At 42.5% G+C, this 20,733-nt stretch overlaps 1 pseudogene; it reads left to right on the top strand.

Moving 5' to 3' along the window:
* The first annotated feature begins 1,392 nt into the window (after positions 1-1,392).
* LOC132882590 (uncharacterized) lies at positions 1,393-12,881 on the top strand (annotated as a pseudogene).
* The last annotated feature ends 7,852 nt before the right edge of the window (positions 12,882-20,733 follow it).

Genomic DNA, 20,733 nt, shown 5'->3' with positions numbered 1-20,733 from the left:
AACTTTTTGCCTGAAGAAGTTCATGTGCATGTTGCACCTCTCCTCAGTGGTCTCAGAATGGGAGAATGAGGGGGGCTTAAGAAGGTAATTTATTGTTGAGAAAAGTTGTTTGGAATTACCAGGGCTGTTATTGATGATGGAAGAGTAGAACTTGGACCACGCATCCCTCAAAGCTTCTGTGTATGCCCTCCTGTGTTCCCTGTATGCCTGTTTGTGGACAGTCAGTCCAGAGGCTTTGAGCTGCCGCTCAAGAGCATGCCCAGCCGTCTTCATTTTTCGCAACTCACCATTGTACCAAGGGTCTGAGCGCATGAAGGAGACTGACCTGGATGTTAGAGGTGAATGGAGGTCCAGGAGGCTGCTCAAGGACTGGTTGTAAAAATCCACAGAGTCAACAACAGAGGGGGAGACAGTGAAGCTAGAAGAGACACGTTGAAGATCCAAGGCCAGGGCATCCTGGTTAATGCCTTTCAGTTTTCTGAACTGCATCTGCCGCTTTGATTTGGTGTGAGGAGAGGGGAAAGGCAGCTCCATTGATATAACCATATGATCTGATACACCAAGATCATAAACCTGTAGGTTACTGATAGGAGCAGAGTTTGAGATAACCAAATCAAGTGTGTGCCCTCTGGAGTGTGTGGGGACATCAACATGCTGATGTAAGTTCAATGAGTCAAGCAGCTGAAGGAAATCGGCTGCAGGTTGACGAGAAGGAACATCAACATGTATGTTTATATCTCCCAGAATTATCGTATTTGCAGACGTAGTGCAGAATGTTGTAAGGAGATCAGACATTTCTGGAATGAAGGCAGAGTTTGGTTTTGGGGGCCGGTAAATAAGGAGAACAGTCATGGGAAATGGTGGCTTACATTTAAATGCAAGACACTCACAGGAGGATGTTACAGGCAGTGTGATGGGGGTCAATTCCAAGCCCTGTCGGAAAATGACAACAAGGCCACCACCACGGCCAGTGCTGCGAGCTGCCTCCAGATAACTGTAGCCCGGGGGACAGGCTTCATTGAGGGCAGGGTAGTCCTCTGGCTGGTGCCAGGTTTCTGTTAGGCACATGAAGTCAAGTCCTCTCTCCCTGACATGTTCTTCAATCAATGAGGATTTATTCTTTATGGATTGACTGTTAAAAAGTTCGATTTTGACCAGAGACTGTGGAATGACTCTCTGAACAGGTCGCAGGACACTAAAATCCACTCCACGAGATCTGGAATATCCCAAGCTGGAATGCAGAGATCTCGCGATATTCTCATTGTTATTTGCAGCTGAGGCAACAGTGCTCTGATGACGCGTTAGACGTGCGCCAGAAGACTAGAGAGCTGGAATGTTTGTTGCAGAGCTGCTTGACTGTTTGTGGAAAACAAACTTTCGACTGGAGCCCCTATGGGTGTAGCGAGGGCGACGAAGGAGTCCAAGCTCGTTGATGATGGGGATGTTAAGTCCAGGCGTGACTTTGGGCCGAAGTTGCAGAAGTTGTGAGCTGGAATAGCTAAGCGCCATGCTGACCCAGGAGAGGCGCTAGCCTGCCGACGTTAGCGTCGTGTGCTGGATCGGTGGCGGCAGGTAGAAAGTCGTCCGCCAAGGCGTTATGGCGTTTGGTTGTTTGATCTACGAACCCAGAAACAGCTTGGCAGCCACCCGCCGTCAGCAAAAGGATAGCTGGATCCTACGCTGGATAGCTGGATAGCAGAAGGATAGCTGGATCCTACGAGTCAAAAGGAACCCTTTTCCAATCGGAACAAGTTGACAGCTGGAAGTCGTCTGAAACAGGTAGGTGCTTAGCCACCTGGCTTCCCCACTGGTCAAAGAGAGGATGAAAACGTATGCTTCAGGGTCCCGAAAAATTGGTGCTTTAGGCTCGTAGAAAGCATAAACATCAAAAATAGCTCAAGCTTAAAAACAGCACAGATAGATCGCTGGATTGTCATCAAAGCGTTTTTAAAAAAAAAAAAAAAAAAAAAAAAAAACTGTGCAAGCAGGCTATTCCAAAAAAATCTCAGGCGGAGAAGCGGCGAACAGACAACGCCAGCGTCCTCTCCCCTCAACCCCTTAATATTAATATGGAAAAAGTAAAAGCCTTTTATTAATTGGCCTTTAGCAATATGTCCTATTCTTAATTAGCACAAAACAGTACATAATTGAAAGAAAGGCTTAACATGGGTTTTAATTTGTTTTTCTGGGTGATGGAATGTTTTAAAATGTTTAAAACTTAATAAATGCCAAAATTGAAAATTCCCAATATTCCTGGGCCCTTCAAAATTCCCAGATACTTTCCACCCCTTTGCAACCCTATCGCTAACCAACAAAACTGATGAGCTAGCAGGACTGGTGAAAACCCAGAGGCTCTACAGGGAGTGTAGTTTGTTGTGTTTCACGGAGACTTGGCTTAAAAGCGACACACTGGACTTTAATGTGGAGCTACCTGGATTCACTACAGTGAGAGCAGACAAGGACGTGAAGCTGAGAGGCAAGCGCAAAGGTGGGAGACTCATACTGTTTATTAACACCAGATGGTGCAACCCAGGACACGTAAATGTTAAAGTGATCATCTGCTGCCGGGACATTGAACTGTTAGCGGTGAGTCTCCGACCGTATTTCATGCCTCGGGAGTTTACACACGCCATTTTCACGTGTTTACATTCCTCCGCATGCGGATGCGCAGGCGGCGTGTGAAGTTACTCACTCCACCATAGCAGCGCTGCAGACACAACACCCCGAGGCTTTCTTCGCGATTTCTGGGGATTTTAACCATGTCACTCTGGACTCCACTCTCCCTGCCTTTCATCAGTTTGTGGACTGTCCCACTAGGAAAAACAGGACCATAGACCTATTGTATGTCAACGTAAGGGACGCATACAGGGCAATCCCACTACCACCGCTGGGAAGATCTGACCATAACCTGGTTGTCCTACAGCCTCAGTACAAACCAATTGTTCTGAGGCAGCCCACCACCATGCTTTCATTCAGGGCCTGGTCTCCCAAGGCAGAGGAAACTCTTAAGGACTGCTTCAAGACGACTGACTGGAATGTACTGTTAGACCCACATGAGGAGGACATTGAGGAGGTGACACACTGCATAACGGACTACTTGAACTTTTGCAGGGACTTTGCTGTTCCCACAAAAACTGTACACTGCTTTCCTAGATGAGACACGATCAGCGATGACGTGTAATAAATAAACTCCAGAAAGGTTTCTGCTGATGTTCCTGATGGTTAACGCTCCACTGATTCTGTCCAACTGCAGTCACTATTTAAGGGTGTTTTCACACTTGGTCCCTTTCAGCCATCTAACCGAACTCAGATCGATGACTCAGCATTTATTGCACATATGTGAACACTCCAACCGTACCTAGACCCCTTTAAAGCGAACTGAACTGAGACCACCTCAGGAGGTGGTCTCAGTACGGTTCGCTAAAACTCAACGGTACGGTTCGCCTAATCTGCGCATTGTGAACAAAAAGCGCACCGGGTTCACTTCGACTTTTTCACTGTAGTTTAACCCTCTTCGTTTGCCGTAGATGGTCACGTGACTGTAGCAGGGAAACTCAACTTCCTTTTGCAACTTACAACAGCCGCTTTACAGTTCTCTGAACTTACTGACTGATGAGTCGGCCACAATAATATAACTATATAATTTATATATGTATATGTGTGTGTTTATATTTGTGTATATATATATATATATATATATATAATATAAAATATAATACATTTATTTTCCTTAATCCGCACTATTTTGATCAAAGAATACAGCAGGGCAAGCATGGCAGCAGACATTTTGATTCAAGAGAAAATTACCCAGAATTCCATGCACTGGGGGTCTGAGGGCTCTAGAGGACCAGGTGTGAACAGAAAGAGGACTGAGGCCCCATCAAAGCTTAACTGGACCAGAAAGAGAACCCAGTCCTCTTTGTAATAAATTCACAGTGTGAACACAAAAAGAACTGAGTTCTTTTTCTGTTGGTCCACTTTTTGGTCCACTTAAAGAGGACTGAGTCTGTTTCCTTTAAAGGGGACCAGGTGTGAAAACACCCTAAATCTCTCGCTGATTTCTGTAACATTTTCTCCTTTAAACAACTGACTGATCAGTATAATTTCATCTCCTTTCCCAGGTTGATTGAACCACTGAATCTGATCTGGAACACACATTATTATGTCCTGCAGCTCTGCTGTATCTTGTATTGTATTTCTGAGGATATTCTCCAGTTTATTCAGAGGTTAGCTCCACATTAGAAAATGAAAACCCAGCGTTTGATCTCAACATTTTGGAAAATGATGCGATTGTGATTTCACAAAGCAGTAAGTAGAACCTCGGTGTGTGAGAGTGTCGAAGAAGACTCAGGAGGCAGGATGAATTTTAGCCCAGCTCCAGACCTGCGCTTTATTGTTCTGTGCTTTTCAGCACACTTTCTCCATCTCAACAAAAAACAGGACAACAACAGAAAACGGATCCGGCCCAGACTTGCAGCAGTGGTTCCGTCAAATTCAAATAAAATTAATTACATCCAGCATACAAAGAATTAAAATAAAGTTCTTCGCAGTTCTTATGTTCTTAAATTATTCTGTTTTTTTAATTAATTGTCTGACTCTTTTCTTGCTGCGCTGTAAGTTTGAGTCCTTCACAACAGAAGAAACTGTAGCTGTAAATATAGTTTTATCAGAGAAGTTCATCATGAAGATGAAAGTGGATTTTTAGTCCATTATGGAGGTTCCATGGCTGAAAAACGACTGGGAACCACTTGTGTAAAATAATAATAATAATCTGATCCACAGTGTAGTCTGAGAGTGTAAAGATGAATCTGAAGCTGAATCTGTGATGCAGGTTTACTGTGTGCAGCTGGAGACGAGACGGTCACACTGCAGGAAGTGGAAGGAACCACTATAACTCTCCATACTGGGATAACTGGAATTCAGAGACTCTGAATTCCAGTTATCCCAGTATGGAGAGTTATAGTGGTTCCTTCCACTTCCTGCAGTGTGACCGTCTCGTCTGAGAGTGATGTTCAGATTCAGTGGTTTTATGGACCTGAGAAAGGAGAGGAAAAGATACTGATTACTCAGGTGTTTAATGGAAAAACTGTGACAGAAATCAGTGAAAGATTTAAAGAGCGACTGCAGCTGGACAGAATCAGTGGAGCTTTAACCATCAGGAACATCAGCAGAAACCTTTCTGGAGTTTATTTATTACAAGTTCTTACTGGACGTCTCTCATCAAGGACTTTTAGTATCAGTGTTTATGGTGAGTAAGGCCGAATCCCATTTCACCCCTTGGACCAACCCCTTGGCCCTTCCCCTCCATTTTGCGCGTTCACGTGAAGGGGTAGGGGTATCCCAATCCCAGTTAACGCGGAGGGGTAGGGGAAGGGGGAGGGCTTCTGTACCCCTCCAAACGGAGATTTTCCTGGAGCTGACTCCGAACGAAGGGGTTTGAGTGATTTCCCACAATGCCATGCGGATTTCAGAAAGATGGCGGTTCCCGCGGCGAAAGATTGTCATAAATGTATTTTCTCCATTATTTACGTGTTTTAAGTTGTTATCCAGAGGAAACACGCCGCTTGATTCGCTTTCGAGCTGAGAATGAGCAGCGATTTCTGAAATCCAAGCTGCTGCTAAAAAGCTTTGGGAGTGAGTATTGTTTTCGGTTGCTTGACTGCGTACGTTTTGTTCTGTTATTCTCGCTTTTATTGTTTACATGAGTGTTCTGACACCTCATTCTGTCGGATGTGGTGCACGAAGCGCCAAAGATATCCCATTCAGTGGTGTTAGTTAACAAATCACACCCTGCCAGCAGAGATTTCTGCCTCTGGCTCTGACTGTAGCGGCTGGTCGCAGCCAATGATGCGTCGCGTTTTGCTAACGTAAACGCTGACGGAGGTACGCGATGACGTATGCAATCGTTGAAGGGCTATCCCAATACGTAAGGGTTGAATTTCAAGCCCTATCCCTTGTAGCTCAGTTTCAAGGGGAAGGGCCAAGGGGAAGGCGGAGGGGAAGGGGGAGGGGTAGAAATTAGAATTGCGATTGGGCCTAAGTGTTTCATGTCTCCTTCCTGTCCATGTTCAGACTCATCACTTCAGAATTACAAAAATATTCAATCAGAGCCCAAGCAGTCATGAGGTACAAAGTTGTAGGAATGCAGTTGGTCAATTTGTCCTGGAAAATGATTTCTGAATGAATTCAGAGGAATTGTAACAGTGAATAAAAATAACGAATACATGTTTGTCACGTCTGCACCTGCAACTCCACTTTCCAGAATTCACAGTGGCCTTCAAATATGGCCACCATGGACTACAAAACCCATCCTGCACTTCACCGCTCACAGTCTCCTGGTTACTGTTTGCACTCACCTGCTCACAATCACTTCAGTCTCACAGCTCAGTATTTCAGGACTTCAGCTTTCTGACTTTACCCAGACTTTCTTATTGTTCTGCAGATTCTGGGTTTTGGACATTGCTTTCTGATATTGCTTCCAAAATCCTGTTTGTTTCTCGCCTGACAATTGCAGGGTTTTGTTTTGACTCTGTTTTCTTCATCACAATTTAGATGTCTTTTAGTTTGCCTGAATAAACTCTCTTTCATCTTTTATGTCTGTATGTCCCCTGGATTCTGGAGAGTTTGTAGATGTTTGAGCAGTTAAGAAGCTTTTCTTTCTGTTGTACAGTTGTGGTCAGAATTTTACATACAGTGACATGAATTATCTTGGATATGAATGTTATGGCAATATTTGGGCTTTCAGTAATTTCTTTGAACTGTTCTTTTTCTGTGGCAGAACGATTGTCCAGCATACATCTCATCTCATTATCTCTAGCCGCTTTATCCTGTTCTACAGGGTCGCAGGCAAGCTGGAGCCTATCCCAGCTGACTACGGGTGAAAGGCGGGGTACACCCTGGACAAGTCGCCAGGTCATCACAGGGCTGACACATAGACACAGAACCATTCACACCGACATTCACACCTACGGTCAATTTAGAGTCACCAGTTAAAGTGCCATTCCACCATTGGATGTATTCTTTGGCATAAAATAAAATATATTTTATGACAACATGACTAGACAGAAATCTTTTAGCTTCAAAATGATATATCAAACATAATTTTTTGACAACGACAAGTATATTAATTTTGCGACCAAAGTCACCTACCCTTTTAATTTCCGTGCGGTAGTGAAACGTGATGTCATCGGCAGGTTCCCCTTCTTGTGTACCACGTCATGTGTGACGTGGCACAGATTATCAGCAATGGCGGATAGAACGCGATTTCCATTTGTCGATTGCTGTGCCGATATTCACCATCGACCGTCTCCTTTGGGCATCACTTGCTATTTTCCTTCGCTTCTTTTCTGAAGCTGACAATCGCGTTCTATCCACCATTGCTGATAATCTGTGCCATGTCACACGTGATGTGGTACACAAGAAGGGGAACCTGCCGATGACATTACGTTTCACTACCACGCGGAAATTAAAAGGGTAGGTGACTTTGGTCGCAAAATTAATATACTTGTCGTTGTCAAAAAATTATGTTTGATATATCATTTTGAAGCTAAAAGATTTCTCTGTCTAGTCATGTTGTCATAAAATATATTGTATTTTATGCCAAAAAAATACATCCAATGGTGGAATGGCACTTTAACCTAACCTGCATTTTTTGGATTGTGGGGGAAACCGGAGCAAACCCACATGGGCAACATGCAAACTCCCCACAGAAAGGCCCTCGCCGGCCATGGGGCTTGAACCCGGACCTTCTTGCTGTGAGGCGACAGTGCTAACCACTACACCACCGTGCCGCCCTGTCCAGCATACATCTTTAACTAAAGAAAGCACTAGAATTTCATGCACAAGCTTTGATTTTCTTTGGGTTTTCTGAACACAACACAGGGTCAAAATTATACATACAAAGTCAAAAATATACATACAACACACCTACATAATATTTGGGTAAAATGTCTTTGCAAGTGTGGCCTTGGGCAGAAAAGCGACGCGTTGACTAAATTGGACCTTAAACAGAGCCAAAGAGCAATTACTGACTACGCCACCAGGGGACTTTCACCCCAGGAATATTAACCAGAAAACACTTCACTATGTTGACACGCAAGGTTCGTTTGACTAAAGACACCAGAGACCAAAGTTATGAAAATACAAAAAGGCTATTTTATTTTGTGACAATGTTTACAAAATAATTATTTCCATTACTTCACAATCACTTTCATTCACACTCCAAAGGACTAACTAACATGCATGTGGGGCAAGGGTAAGGGAAAAATCAATATTAACAGAGCCGAGGCCTACCAGGAGGGGGCAAGATACCAGGAGACGGAGAAGAGATCCAAAGAGGCACACCATGCAAGCCCACGTGTCACACTCACTACAAACCAAATCAATATAAATCAAATAAAATCAAAAACATAAAAGGAGAATTCCACACAGGCACACGTGAACACACACACGGACAGTAGGAAAACACCACCACCTAAGGAATCAGCTGCCACCCCGCCTTGGGCACACAGTACCTGAAAAGTAAATAAACAAAGGAGGTATGAAGAGAGAAAATCAAACAAAGAAATAACACAGCTAGATCACAAACTAACCAATTAAAATGCACAACCACACATGATGTAAACTAAGGGAGGGGAACTACGTGGACCACTGATGATCCACAGCTTGCAATAGCCTCCCACCAGTACTGGCATACAATTGGCAACCAAAGGCTGCTTGCCACAGCAGAAAAGGTTGGCAGACGTGGTTACTAGCCACACACAAATTCACATAAAATAAGCTCTCGTGAGCATTAAACCATTCATTCATTCATTCATTCATTCATTCTCTCTAGCCGCTTTATCCTTCTACAGGGTCGCAGGCAAGCTGGAGCCTATCCCAGCTGACTACGGGCGAAAGGCAGGGTACACCCTGGACAAGTCGCCAGGTCATCACAGGGCTGACACATAGACACAGACAACCATTCACACCTACGGTCAATTTAGAGTCACCAGTTAACCTAACCTGCATGTCTTTGGACTGTGGGGGAAACCGGAGCACCCGGAGGAAACCCACGCGGACACGGGGAGAACATGCAAACTCCGCACAGAAAGGCCCTCGCCGGCCCCGGGGCTCGAACCCAGGACCTTCTTGCTGTGAGGCGACAGCGCTAACCACTACACCACCGTGCCGCCCAGCATTAAACCAAATAAACAAAATAAAAAAAAAAATAAGTAAAGGCATTAACATAAATCAGGCCCAATAAGATAGCCCACTGGCTATCCACAGCTATAGAAAAAGAGCCTCCTGCCAGCAGGTGAAGCCTGAGCAGGACTAAAACAAATAAACAAAAATACCCAATTTAACAGAAAAGCAAATATCCCTCATACCACACTCCAAGCACACATACACGCACACTAATTATAGGTGAATAATGATCAAGCACACAAACAGTCTCACACACACACACCCTACAAAAGTTAAAACTAGTGTTAAAGTACTATGGTGGTTTCGCAGCCCTCTTCATACAGGCAGCTGCACCAATCAAAGAGAGCAGCACTTGGTAGAAACGCGCTGGCAAGAACAGCAGCAAACCCACGAAGCAGCATTCGAGGCCCAACAGAACAGCAGCCTAGGGTGGCGTGGAGTTACGCCAACACCGGCCGCTGCCCTATAACACAAATGAGTGGATACCGCATACGTGGATCTTTCTCAAACCCGTGATGGCACAAGAAAAACTCCGTAGCAGTTTAGTTAGAAGGAACTCATCAGCACGCACTTGAACACTGGATGCCTTAGGCAACAGCCATACGCTGAACCATGAGCAATCACGGCAGGAAAACTGCACAACAAGGAAATGAAATGTTACAGCCTACCAAAATAAACGTCCCCAAATGTTAAGCAGTACGGCAAAAAGACTCGCTTACCAGCATCAGCGAAACCACCCGTTTATGGTAAGAAGCACCAGCCAGTGCGTACTCCTTGCCACCGATTCAACCCCCGGTCGGTCGGAAATGAAGCAAAAGGAAGTGAAAGCAGCTACGATAACACCTTCCAGCGTAATTATAATAAATAAAAGTCCGCCCCATTGGTTAATTGGACTGGCCCCTCCCAATGCAGCCAGATCTCAGGGAAACTGCAGAGTAAGAGGTGATTCCACCTGCTACACAAGATTCACCTTGACTAAACATTTTTGTTTACAATGAACAAGCTTCTGGCAGAATTCTTGTTGGATATTTCACGAATCTTCATGGTAGGCTTGGTAGAGTTAAATTATTATTATTTTTCTTGGCATGGACTCGACTTAAAGCACGCTCCATATATTTTCAATAGGGTTGAAGTCAGGACTTGTTTTAAGCTTAATGTTAGCCTGCTTTATCCTCCACAACCAGCTCTGATGCATGTTTGGGATCATTGTCCTGTTGTAAGTCCCAAGTCATGTCCAAGTTACTGATGGTTTATCCTGAAGAATTCTGAGGTAGTCCTTCTTCTTCATTATTCCATCCACTTTGTTCAATGAATCAGTTCCACTGGCAGTAAAACAGCCCCAGAGCATGATGATCCTACCACCACCACCAGCTGGTACAGTGTCCCTCTGTACATGGTGGTCATTGTGGCCAAACACCTCAATCTTTGTCTCATCTGACCATACAGCTATCCTCCAGAAGGCTTTTTCTTTGTCCGTGTGTTCAGCTTTAAACTTTAGTTAAGATTGAAGGTGTCAATTTTGGAGCAGGGCGTCATTTCTTGGATAGCAGCCACTTAATCCATGGTGAACTGAATTGTAGACAGTGATCCATCAGCTTCCAGTTCATGGCAGGGCTGTGGCATGGTGGTTCCCAGGTTGTTCCTGACCATCCAAACCAATTTCCTTTCAGCTGAGAGTGACTGTTTGGGTTTTCTTGAAGCAAAGTGGCTCGGCAAAGTGACTACACCTCACAGTAACTTGGATACAATTGTTTGAACTGATCTAATTTGCAGGTGTTTAGAAATGGCTCCAAGAGACATTCTGGAGTTGTGTATATCGGTGATCCTCTTTCTCAGAACTGCACTGATTTTCTCGGATTTTCCCATTTTATGATGTATGGATTGGAGACAGTACCCTTAATGAAGAGACAGGAGGCAAAGTTGGAGGTGGTGGAGTTGAGGATGTTAAGGTTTGTGATGGGAGTGACAAGGTTGGACAGGATAAGGAACGAGCACATAAGAGGGACAGCACATGTGGAGAGCTTGGGAATTAAGCTAAGAGAGATGAGACTGAGATGATATGGGTATATCCTGAGAAGAGATGCAGAGCATGGAAGGAGAATGTTGAGGATGGAGCTGTCAGGCACACAAAAACGAGGAAGGCCAAAGAGGAGATACATGGATGTGGTGAGAGAGGACATGAAAGTGCCAGGTGTGGTAGAGAAGGATGCGGAAGACAGGGAGCAATGGAGACAAAAGATCCGCCATAGCGACCCCTAATCGGGAGCAGCCAGAAGAAGAAGACTGTGTGTTGGTCAAGCCAATGGTGCTTTAAACAAACCCTTTTTATGAAGGCACAGAGAAGCTACCAGCTGTAGTCAATCATAATCACTAACAGAAAGTTAAGAGACCTTGCCCTTGGCAAGATAAGAGACATTTTGGAAGTTTCAACACCTCTGAATTAATAATCTAAGTGAGCACATATGTACATTTTTGACACTGTATGTATAATTTAGACCCTGTGTTGATTTCATAAAACCCAAAGAAAATATTAACTTGTGCACTAAATTTAAGTGTTTTTTTAAATTAAATATGTATGCTGTACAATCATTCTACCACAGAAAAAGAACAGTTCAAAGAAATTACTGAAAGCCCAAATATTGCCATTACACTCATATCCAAGATGACATTCATGTCACTGTATGTAAACTTCTGACAAAAACTGTATAATCAAACATTATCTTCCATGTTGCTTTACATGACTTATGTTATTAATCTGTGCTTCTGTTTCTCAGCTCCAGTATCAGCTCCAGTAATCAGAAATCAAAGAGGAAAGCGAAGCGTGTCTTCTACAGAGCCGTGTTTCCTCCTGTGCTCTGTGGAGAATGGAGAAGATGTGAAGTTATCCTGGTACAGAGAGAATGAGAGAATCAACATCACCAATAACACAGATCTCAGTGTTCCCCACAATCGCACACTTCAGATACAACACCCAGAGAATAACAGGAACTCTTATATCTGTGTGTCTGCAAACCCTGCCATCAATAAAACAACTTCTCTAAACATCTCACAGCTCTGTTATTATAACTCAGGTACGTCAGAGAGGATTGGGTTTTGGTATTTTTGTCACATTGCCCAGCCCATGTGTGTGTCACAGGGAGATTTTTTTTTTCCGATGTTTATGATGATCTCGTATTATTCTCAGAACAAACTGATCGTTCCCGTTCATTGCTCCCTGCCCTGATATCTACTGGAGTTTTCCTGTTATTAATATCCATACCTGTGTGGGTTTGGCTAAAGAGAAAACACAACAAGGCAAGAAACTGATCTTTCTGTTTTTGTGTTGAGTAGAGATTTTTTTCCCATTTTACCCTGCTTATTAACATGAATCAGATTTTTTTTTCATATATCTTTAGTTTCTGAAAAAACTTGGGGAACTGTCTTACACTGAGGTGGAATTTACAGCTCGCAGTGCAGAGAGAGTTAAAAAGGTAAACATTTCAATTAAACTGTTGAAAATTATCATGAGGTGAAATGTTTCCGTGGTTTTAGCATTAAAGAAAAATCACGAGTTCCACAGTAGTGATAAAATCTCCCCTGATTCAGAGACTGAAATATACTGTTGTCTCTGACAGGAAGAAGTTTCGAGAATAACGGATGATGATCAAGAGCAGAAAACCTTCGTGCTGTATTCAGTGATGAAGAGACTCTCATAATTCAATACATCCGTCTTTTGTTTTGGTCACAAATGATCTCCGTAGTCTGGAAACCACTGATATGTTTACATCATGTACATTCGGTTTAATAGGAATTAAAATTTTCATGATGATATTACAAGAAGTAGATTCCACGGCACGGTGGTGTAGTGGTTAGCATGGTCGCCTCACAGCAAGAAGGTTCTGGGTTCGAACCCAGTGGCCGGCGAGGGCCTTTCTGTGTGGAATTTGTATTTTTCTCCCTGTGTCTGCATGGGTTTCCTCCGGGTGCTCCGGTTTCCCCCACAGTCCAAAGACATGCAGTTAGGTTGACATAGGGCAGCCTTGGGCTGAGGTGCCCTTGAGCAAGGTACCTGACCCCTGACTGCTCCCCGGGCGCTTTGGTATGGCTGCCCACTGCTCTGAGTGTGTGCGTGTTCACTGCTTCAGATGGATTAAATGCAGATGATGAATTTCACTGTGCTTGAAGTGTGCATGTGATGAATAATAAAGGTTTCTTCTTCTTCCAGAGTCTGACTGATTCCTGTCTGAACTGGTTTTGTTGGTGTTGAAACTTGTGTTTGTCTTGTCATCTCACACGCTCTCTCATTATATCATCAGGAGCAGCAACATTTAAACTGACTTATTTCTCCAAAATGCAGAAAAAAATCTTGCATCTGATTTCAAGATTCACATTTAACCCTGAATCCAACCGACGGGACACAAATCTACAGAGCAGAGTCGTGCTTTTCACTTTCACAAGTGTTCAGGTCCGTCAATGTTTGAGATAAATACTGACAAGTTTATTTTTCTACTATCTGTAATGCACAACCTTCAAACACACAGAAAAAGTGATTCACTGTGAACAGAGAAAAGAAAAAAACAAAACTGTGACCGTTGTTCTAGTTGGTGGAGAGGTTTGTGGTTGGTTCTCAGTGTTCAGCTCTCCATCTCACACACAGTAAAGGGGAAGTGGTGATGGCCTGATACTGCAAAAATCACCATCTGAATATTTTACACAAGGCCTGTGACACCTCGAAAGGATGAAAGAAGGGATTATTCTGTCCGATCTAAACTCACTGTTCATGTTGTGACCCAAATGAATCTTTTTACAGAATAAATCTCCAGATGCAGATCATCTAAATCTTTGAATGAGCTCACTATTTCTAAAATGTAACATCTGTAATATTATACAGTCATAAATTTTCTAATGAGCTCGACTGAAATTATTCTCTCCAGGTTTTTCTCCACATCTTGTAAATGTAATTGAATCAAACAAACAGGAGAGAATTTTAAACCTCGTCTCCACTAAATCCATCTGAAAAAGCTGTTTTCTATCAAATGTACATGGACATTGCTGAGAGGAAAGCATGTAGTGAGCGTGTAGAGACTGAACACACTGAGACAGGACGTCCGCCCAGCGCTCTGATGAATGTGGGACAGTAAAGACGCCGAGCTAACAGTAAGGGAACATTGTGTACAGCAGCATCAGAACGGCACTGAACACAACGTTCTTCCTGATAAAGACTCTGAGGACAACTGAACAAACATGCTGCTGAATATTTCAGTAGAAATGAGGACTCTCAGGACTCTTCTCCTGCTGCGCTGTAAGTTCGAGTCTTTCCTTCACAACAGAAGAAACTGTAGCTGTAAATATAGTTTTATCAAAGAAGTTCATCATGAAGCAGGTGAAAGTGGATTTTTAGTCCATTGTGGAGGTTCCATGGCTGAAAAAATGCTGAGAACCTCTTTTGTGTATAAAAAAAAAAAAAAAATCATCATAATCATCACAAACCTGAACCACAGTGTAGTCTGTGAGTGTAAAGATGAATCTGAAGCTGAATCTGTGATGCAGGTTTACTGTGTGCAGCTGGAGACGAGACGGTCACACTGCAGGAAGTGGAAGGAACCACTATAACTCTCCATACTGGGATAACTGGAATTCAGAGTGATGCTCACATTCTGTGGTTTTATGGACCTGAGAAAGGAGAGGAAAAGACACTGATCAGTCAGGTGTTTAAAGGAGAAACTGTGACAGAAATCAGTGAGAGATTTAAAGAGCGACTGCAGATGGACAGAATCAGTGGAGCTTTAACCATCGGGAACATCAGCAGAAACCTTTCTGGAGTTTATTTATTCCAAGTTGTTACTCCACGTCTCTCATCCAGGACTTTCAGTGTCAGTGTTTATGGTGAGTACATTTTATATTTTCACTCGTTCTCATCACAAAGTGTAATTAGATCCGAGCTCAGTTTGTTCTTCCCTCTGCTCTTGTGTTGTCTCCGTACATAACCACACACTCAGTCCATGACCTTTCAACCTTTCAAGGACCAATTTTAATGTTTACTTTTTAATAACCCCAGAATGAAATGCAGAAGAATACTCTGCATGCCTGCTTTTAGCTCATCTCATTTGTATTCGGTCCAGAAAATTAAAAGATGCTTCATATCAGGATTAAATGTGAGGCTGCAGTGGAGGAAAGAGGATAAAACAGAGTCGAGGAAAAGTTCTGCTCCTGGAGTAATAATTCACTTCAGTAAATGTAATGATCCAGAAAATTACTTCAGTTAGAATAAATCAGTGGTTTGATGTCAAACAGTTCAAGTAAATAATTTGCAAATAATTTTTTATGTTGACAACTGAGGTGAAAAACTACCTCCTGGCTCCACCCCTGGAAGGCGTGTCTTGGCTGTGGGTCTGTGGGAAGTTGTTCTGTCCACCATGGACAATCTCCCCCAGACCACCAGAGGGCGCCATCTCTCTTTTTCAGCTGCTTCTTTTCTTGTCTGGATGAGTTGCTGTGTTTGGGAACCTGAACCGGGTTTCACCTGATTAGGCGACTCATTTTAGATTTTTTGGATCACGGATATTATCAGGGCAGTTAAATACTACCGCTAGAAAAATAAAAAGTCTGTGCGTATTTTTATTTTAACCGCCGAAACGTACAAAAAGAAATGTAAAAAAAAAAAAAAAGTCACATTTTTCTTGTAACAGCACTGTATCCCTGGTACTAGGTCATATTTCTTTAAGTAAAAAGTATTAGAATCGCAAATACAAATGACAATGTGTGTTGTATATTTCCACTTCAGCCGAGTCCGAAAACTAAGCTATTTACGACATTGAGTATTCACTTGAATGTTTTTATGGTATTTACGACCGCTTTACGACAGTGTCAACCTCGTGCTGACCATGGCTGACGCCGACAGCATGGATTCCGAGCTATCACCTCGACTGTACGTAAGCATAAAGTGTGGTAAAGAAAAGTCTTTTCACTGTCTCACTAAACAAAACGTGGGCGATTTCATCTCTCAAGCGTTGAAAGTAAACAATGAAAAGATCAAAATGATCTTTGGTTCTCAGAAAGAAGGTGGTGATGTAACGAGCGTGATGCCGAATATGCCTGCCATAACGTTAGTTCGCGATTTTGGCTGCAAGTATCTGACTGTGGAATCAGAAGAGGATGGTGCCGCAGAGAGTCCCATCGAATCAAGTAGAACGTATCAGCCTTCGATGTGCTCATGAGAGCTCAACGGTCATATGACCACATACCTTCAGAGAAGTAAGTACTGGAATGCTAGTCCGTGTTATAAACTTATACACAAGAACACACACATACAAACACACACACGTGTGTGTGTGTATGTAAAGTGTGTCTCTTGAATTTAAATTATTTTATCATCTTAATCCGATATTGAAATTTTGCCATGCAAAAAAAAAAAATTGGCCAAGGACACTTATTTTTATTTAGACCGACATCATCAAAAATATGTTGAAAAAATCCATGAACCTAAAGATAAAAAATGGGTGGCCTTAGTTTCTCGGTGTTTGTTTCCCTGTCAGTGTTTTGTGTAAATGTTGGTTTGTTTTGTGAGTTCCTGGTTCTTTTTCCACCTCAGTTTAATTTGAACAATTACTAATTCCATGGTTCAGTGATGTCGAGTGAATGAGATCAGTTCAAGTCCTATAGATGTGATTCAGTGAGGTTATAAAATCTCCTGAGGATGTTGGTGCTGATGTGAAGAAATGAGTGCAGGATGAAAATGAACAGTGCAGTATAACGGCACAGCAGCGAATGTTCGTCTCACAACACCAGGAACCCAGTGATGGAGGGACAAAAACAAAGGGTGTTCATGTTCACTCAGTTCAATCACATGAAACCGATGCTGAATTAAATAATTTCAGTCAGTTTTTTATTGTGTAAATGTTTGACAGAGAGACTCAGCCGTCTCCACTGACTCAGGCGCTGCTGCGACAGATTTGGTGCCTCGAGTGGAAACTTTAGGCAGGTTTTGTTTTCACTGGGACTCAAAATTTAATTAATTAAAAGTTGAACACGCTGTTTTTTAATGGTTTAGTTTTCTGCAGTGAAGTGTATTTTTATTTTTCACTCTAACAGTGAGGAAAGAAAAATACTGTAATGCTGGAAAGTTAATTTTTTAAAGGTTTGAAATGAGGAATATTAACCTCCTAGGGCTTAGCGGTCACATGCGTGGACAGCACTTTATGGAAATTCAGAACAAGAATCCACATATGTGGACATACTTTTTCTCTAAAAGTACATCTTATCAAAAGATGATGCTTAGTTTTTATTCTAATCAGGTTCTAATAAGCCCAAATAGCAAAGAGAAATAAAAAATGCATGTAAAAATACAGCTTGGGCCTTAGGAGGTTAAAAGTCCTGTGATTTAATTACACTAAAAAAAAGTAAAAGCCATGTGAATCATGTAATCAAGTGGTGTAAAGAGAGTCTGTACATCCATCCATCCATCCATCATCTATTCCCCCTATCCGTTGTTGGTTGCAGGGAAAACTGGAGCCATTGACAATTTCTGAGCAAACAGAGTCCAGAGTTCAACAGCACTGTGGTGTAAAAATGATTATTTTAGGGCAGATTCATCTGTAAATGATGTTCTTGATGCAGATTGACTCCAAACAGCTCAAACTGGACTTTGGGATTCATGAAGTTACTGAAGGAGACATGAAACACTTACTCATCGTAAACACTGACACTGAAAGTCCGAGATGAGAAACCATCAGTGATGACGTGTAATAAATAAACTCCAGAAAGGTTTCTGCTGATGGTCCTGATGGTTAAAGCTCCACTGATTCTGTCCAGCTGCAGTCGCTCTTTAAATCTCTCACTGATTTCTGTAACAGGTTCTCCTTTAAACACCTGACTGATCAGCATCTTTTCATCTCCTTTCTCCGGTTGATTGAACCACTGAATCTGATCTGGAACACACATTATTACGTCCTGCAGCTCTGCTGTATCTTGTATTGTATTTCTGAGGATATTCTCCAGTTTATTCAGAGGTTAGCACCACATTAGAAAATGAAAACCCAGCGTTTGATCTCAACATTGTGGAAAATGATGATTGTGATTTCACAAAGCAGTAAATAGAACCTTGGTGTGTGAGGGTGTGGAAGAAGACTCGGGAGGCAGGATGAATTTTAGCCCAGCTCCAGACCTGCGTTTTATTGTTCTGTGCTTTTCAGCACGCTTTCTCCATCTCAACAAAAACAGGACAACAACAGAAAACAGGTCCGTCCTGGACTCTCAGCATTGGCTCCGTCAGATTCAAGGAAAATTCATTACATCCAGCATACAAAGACTCAAATGAAGTTCTTCACAGTTCTTATGTTCTTAAAAAATTCTGTGGTTTTATGAATTGTCTGCTTTCACCTTTATCATGAACTAGCAGGTTCGCCGGGCTTTGCCCAGGTTGTGGGGGGTGAAGCTCAGATGTAATTTTTTTAGTATGTGATATACTATATGTTAACCCACGACAAACAAAAATCCAAACGTCCACCACCCAGGGGCCCACCAGGGAACCCCTGGGGCCCAACTATGGAATTTCTGCGTTTTGCCAAATTGTGGCTATCTCCTGTACCTACCTGCCAAATTTAGTGAAGATCTGTCAAGAGTTTGTGTTGATAAATGTAACGTGAAAAGCACTGGGGGGGTGGATGTTGTGCCCCCAGGGACCTCCCTGGGGCCCTTACATGAATTTTGCTTATTGCTGCAAAATTCTGGGTCATCCCTGGACCTACTTGCCAAATTTGGTGAAAATCCATTGAGAAACAACCAAACTTTGCCACTTATTATAAAATAACTTTTTTCTACAACTTTACATTTCCAGGTCCAGTTTATTCTGTTGTCGAGGAAAGGTGAAAACACAGCAATAATTGTACTAAAAATGTTCACCTCCATTTTCAGGAGCCATAGTAACAGTTTCTCCACCATTTTCCGGTCGTCCCAAACAGCAGTGTCACTGAAGAGTTTTGTGCACAGTGCAGGTTGTCAGTTCACTGATGGAGCTGCTGCTGCATAAGAATCTCATTCTACATCAAGATTTCTGTAAAGCTGCTTTATAACCCAGTTTGGGGTGTCGGTTCCCTCCAGGCCTTGGTTCGCTGTGGGTGATGCCTGTGCTCCCAGCTATGGACTGCAGTGAGCCTGTTGCTCAATTTACATCGTGGTTGTCCAGTGCTCTGTGCTTTAACGCTTGGCGTGATGTTCCGAGTGATGATGCTCGGTGGCGTCGCGGCGGCTGTGCAGGCGGTTTGGGACACACCAGTGCTCTGCGACACACCAGCGCTCTGTGTGGCGGAGCTTCTCTGCTCGCTTTGTGGATCCATGGCGTGGTGTTCGAGCGATATTGCTGACGGCGTCACGGCGGCAGTGCTGGAGATGTGGGACTTGTTTTCGTGCGCCTTTTGGTAGGACTGTGGCTGCTACACCACGGGAATTACATCCTGACCCCTACTTGGTGAACTTTTTACTTATTATATTTTAATTTTTTCTTTCCTTGTCTATAATTGTAAAACGTCCTTGGGTTTTTTGAAAGGCGCTATATAAATTTAATTATTATTATTATTATTATTATTATTATTATAACCAGGTCGAGAGTTAAAATCACTACACAAATAAAATGGAAGTGAATTTATTTTTCATTACCAAAGTTCCAATAGTTTTCTGTTGCTATCGATTCACTATTTGACCTGTGAACTGCTCGGGTAATTTGATACAGATTCACATTTAAAGCTGAATCCCAGCTGACGGGACACAAATTTACAGAGCTGAGTCGTGTTTTTCGCTTTAACAAACACCAAAATATTTCAGATAAATTCTGACACGTGTTCAGGGTTCCCATCTTCCACCATCTGTAATGCACAACCTCCAAACACACAGGAAAACTGTTTCACGATGAACAGAAAAAAGAAAAAACAAAAGCATGACTGTTGTTCTAGTTGGTGGAGAGTTTTGTGGTTGGTTCTCAGTGTCCAGCTCTCCATCTCTCACACAGTAAAGGGGAAGTGGTGATGGCCTGATACTGCAAAAATCACCAGCTGAATATTTTACACAAGGCCTGTGACGTCTCGAAAGAATGAAAGAAGGGATTATTCTGTCCGATCTAAACTCACTGTTCATGTTGTGACCCAGATGAATCTTTTTACAGAATAAATCTCCAGATGCAGATCATCTAAAACTTTGAATGAGCTCACTATTTCTAAAATGTAACATCTGTAATATTATATAGTCATAAATTCTCTCATGAACTCGACTGAAATTATTCTCTCCAGGTTTTTCTCCACATCTTGCAAATGTAATTGAATCGAACACGCAGGGAGAGAATTTGAAACCTCGTCTCCACTAAATCCATCTGAAAAAGCTGTTTTCTATCAAATGTATGTAACCTGGAATGTACAACCCAGTAAGTTAGACAGTTAAATGAATACTGTACCCTGTTTCGACTCAAGGAGCAAGGGAAGGCTAATGTGCAAGGTAAACACAATTATTTATTTACACAACACCACAAAGTGAAATCCATTCGGATTCAAAATCCCCTGAATAAACAACAACAAAAAACAA

The sequence above is a fragment of the Neoarius graeffei genome, chromosome 3 (assembly GCF_027579695.1).
Source record: "Neoarius graeffei isolate fNeoGra1 chromosome 3, fNeoGra1.pri, whole genome shotgun sequence".
NCBI classification, from domain to species: Eukaryota; Metazoa; Chordata; class Actinopteri; order Siluriformes; family Ariidae; genus Neoarius; species Neoarius graeffei.
This window is presented reverse-complemented; position numbering and strand designations above follow the sequence as displayed.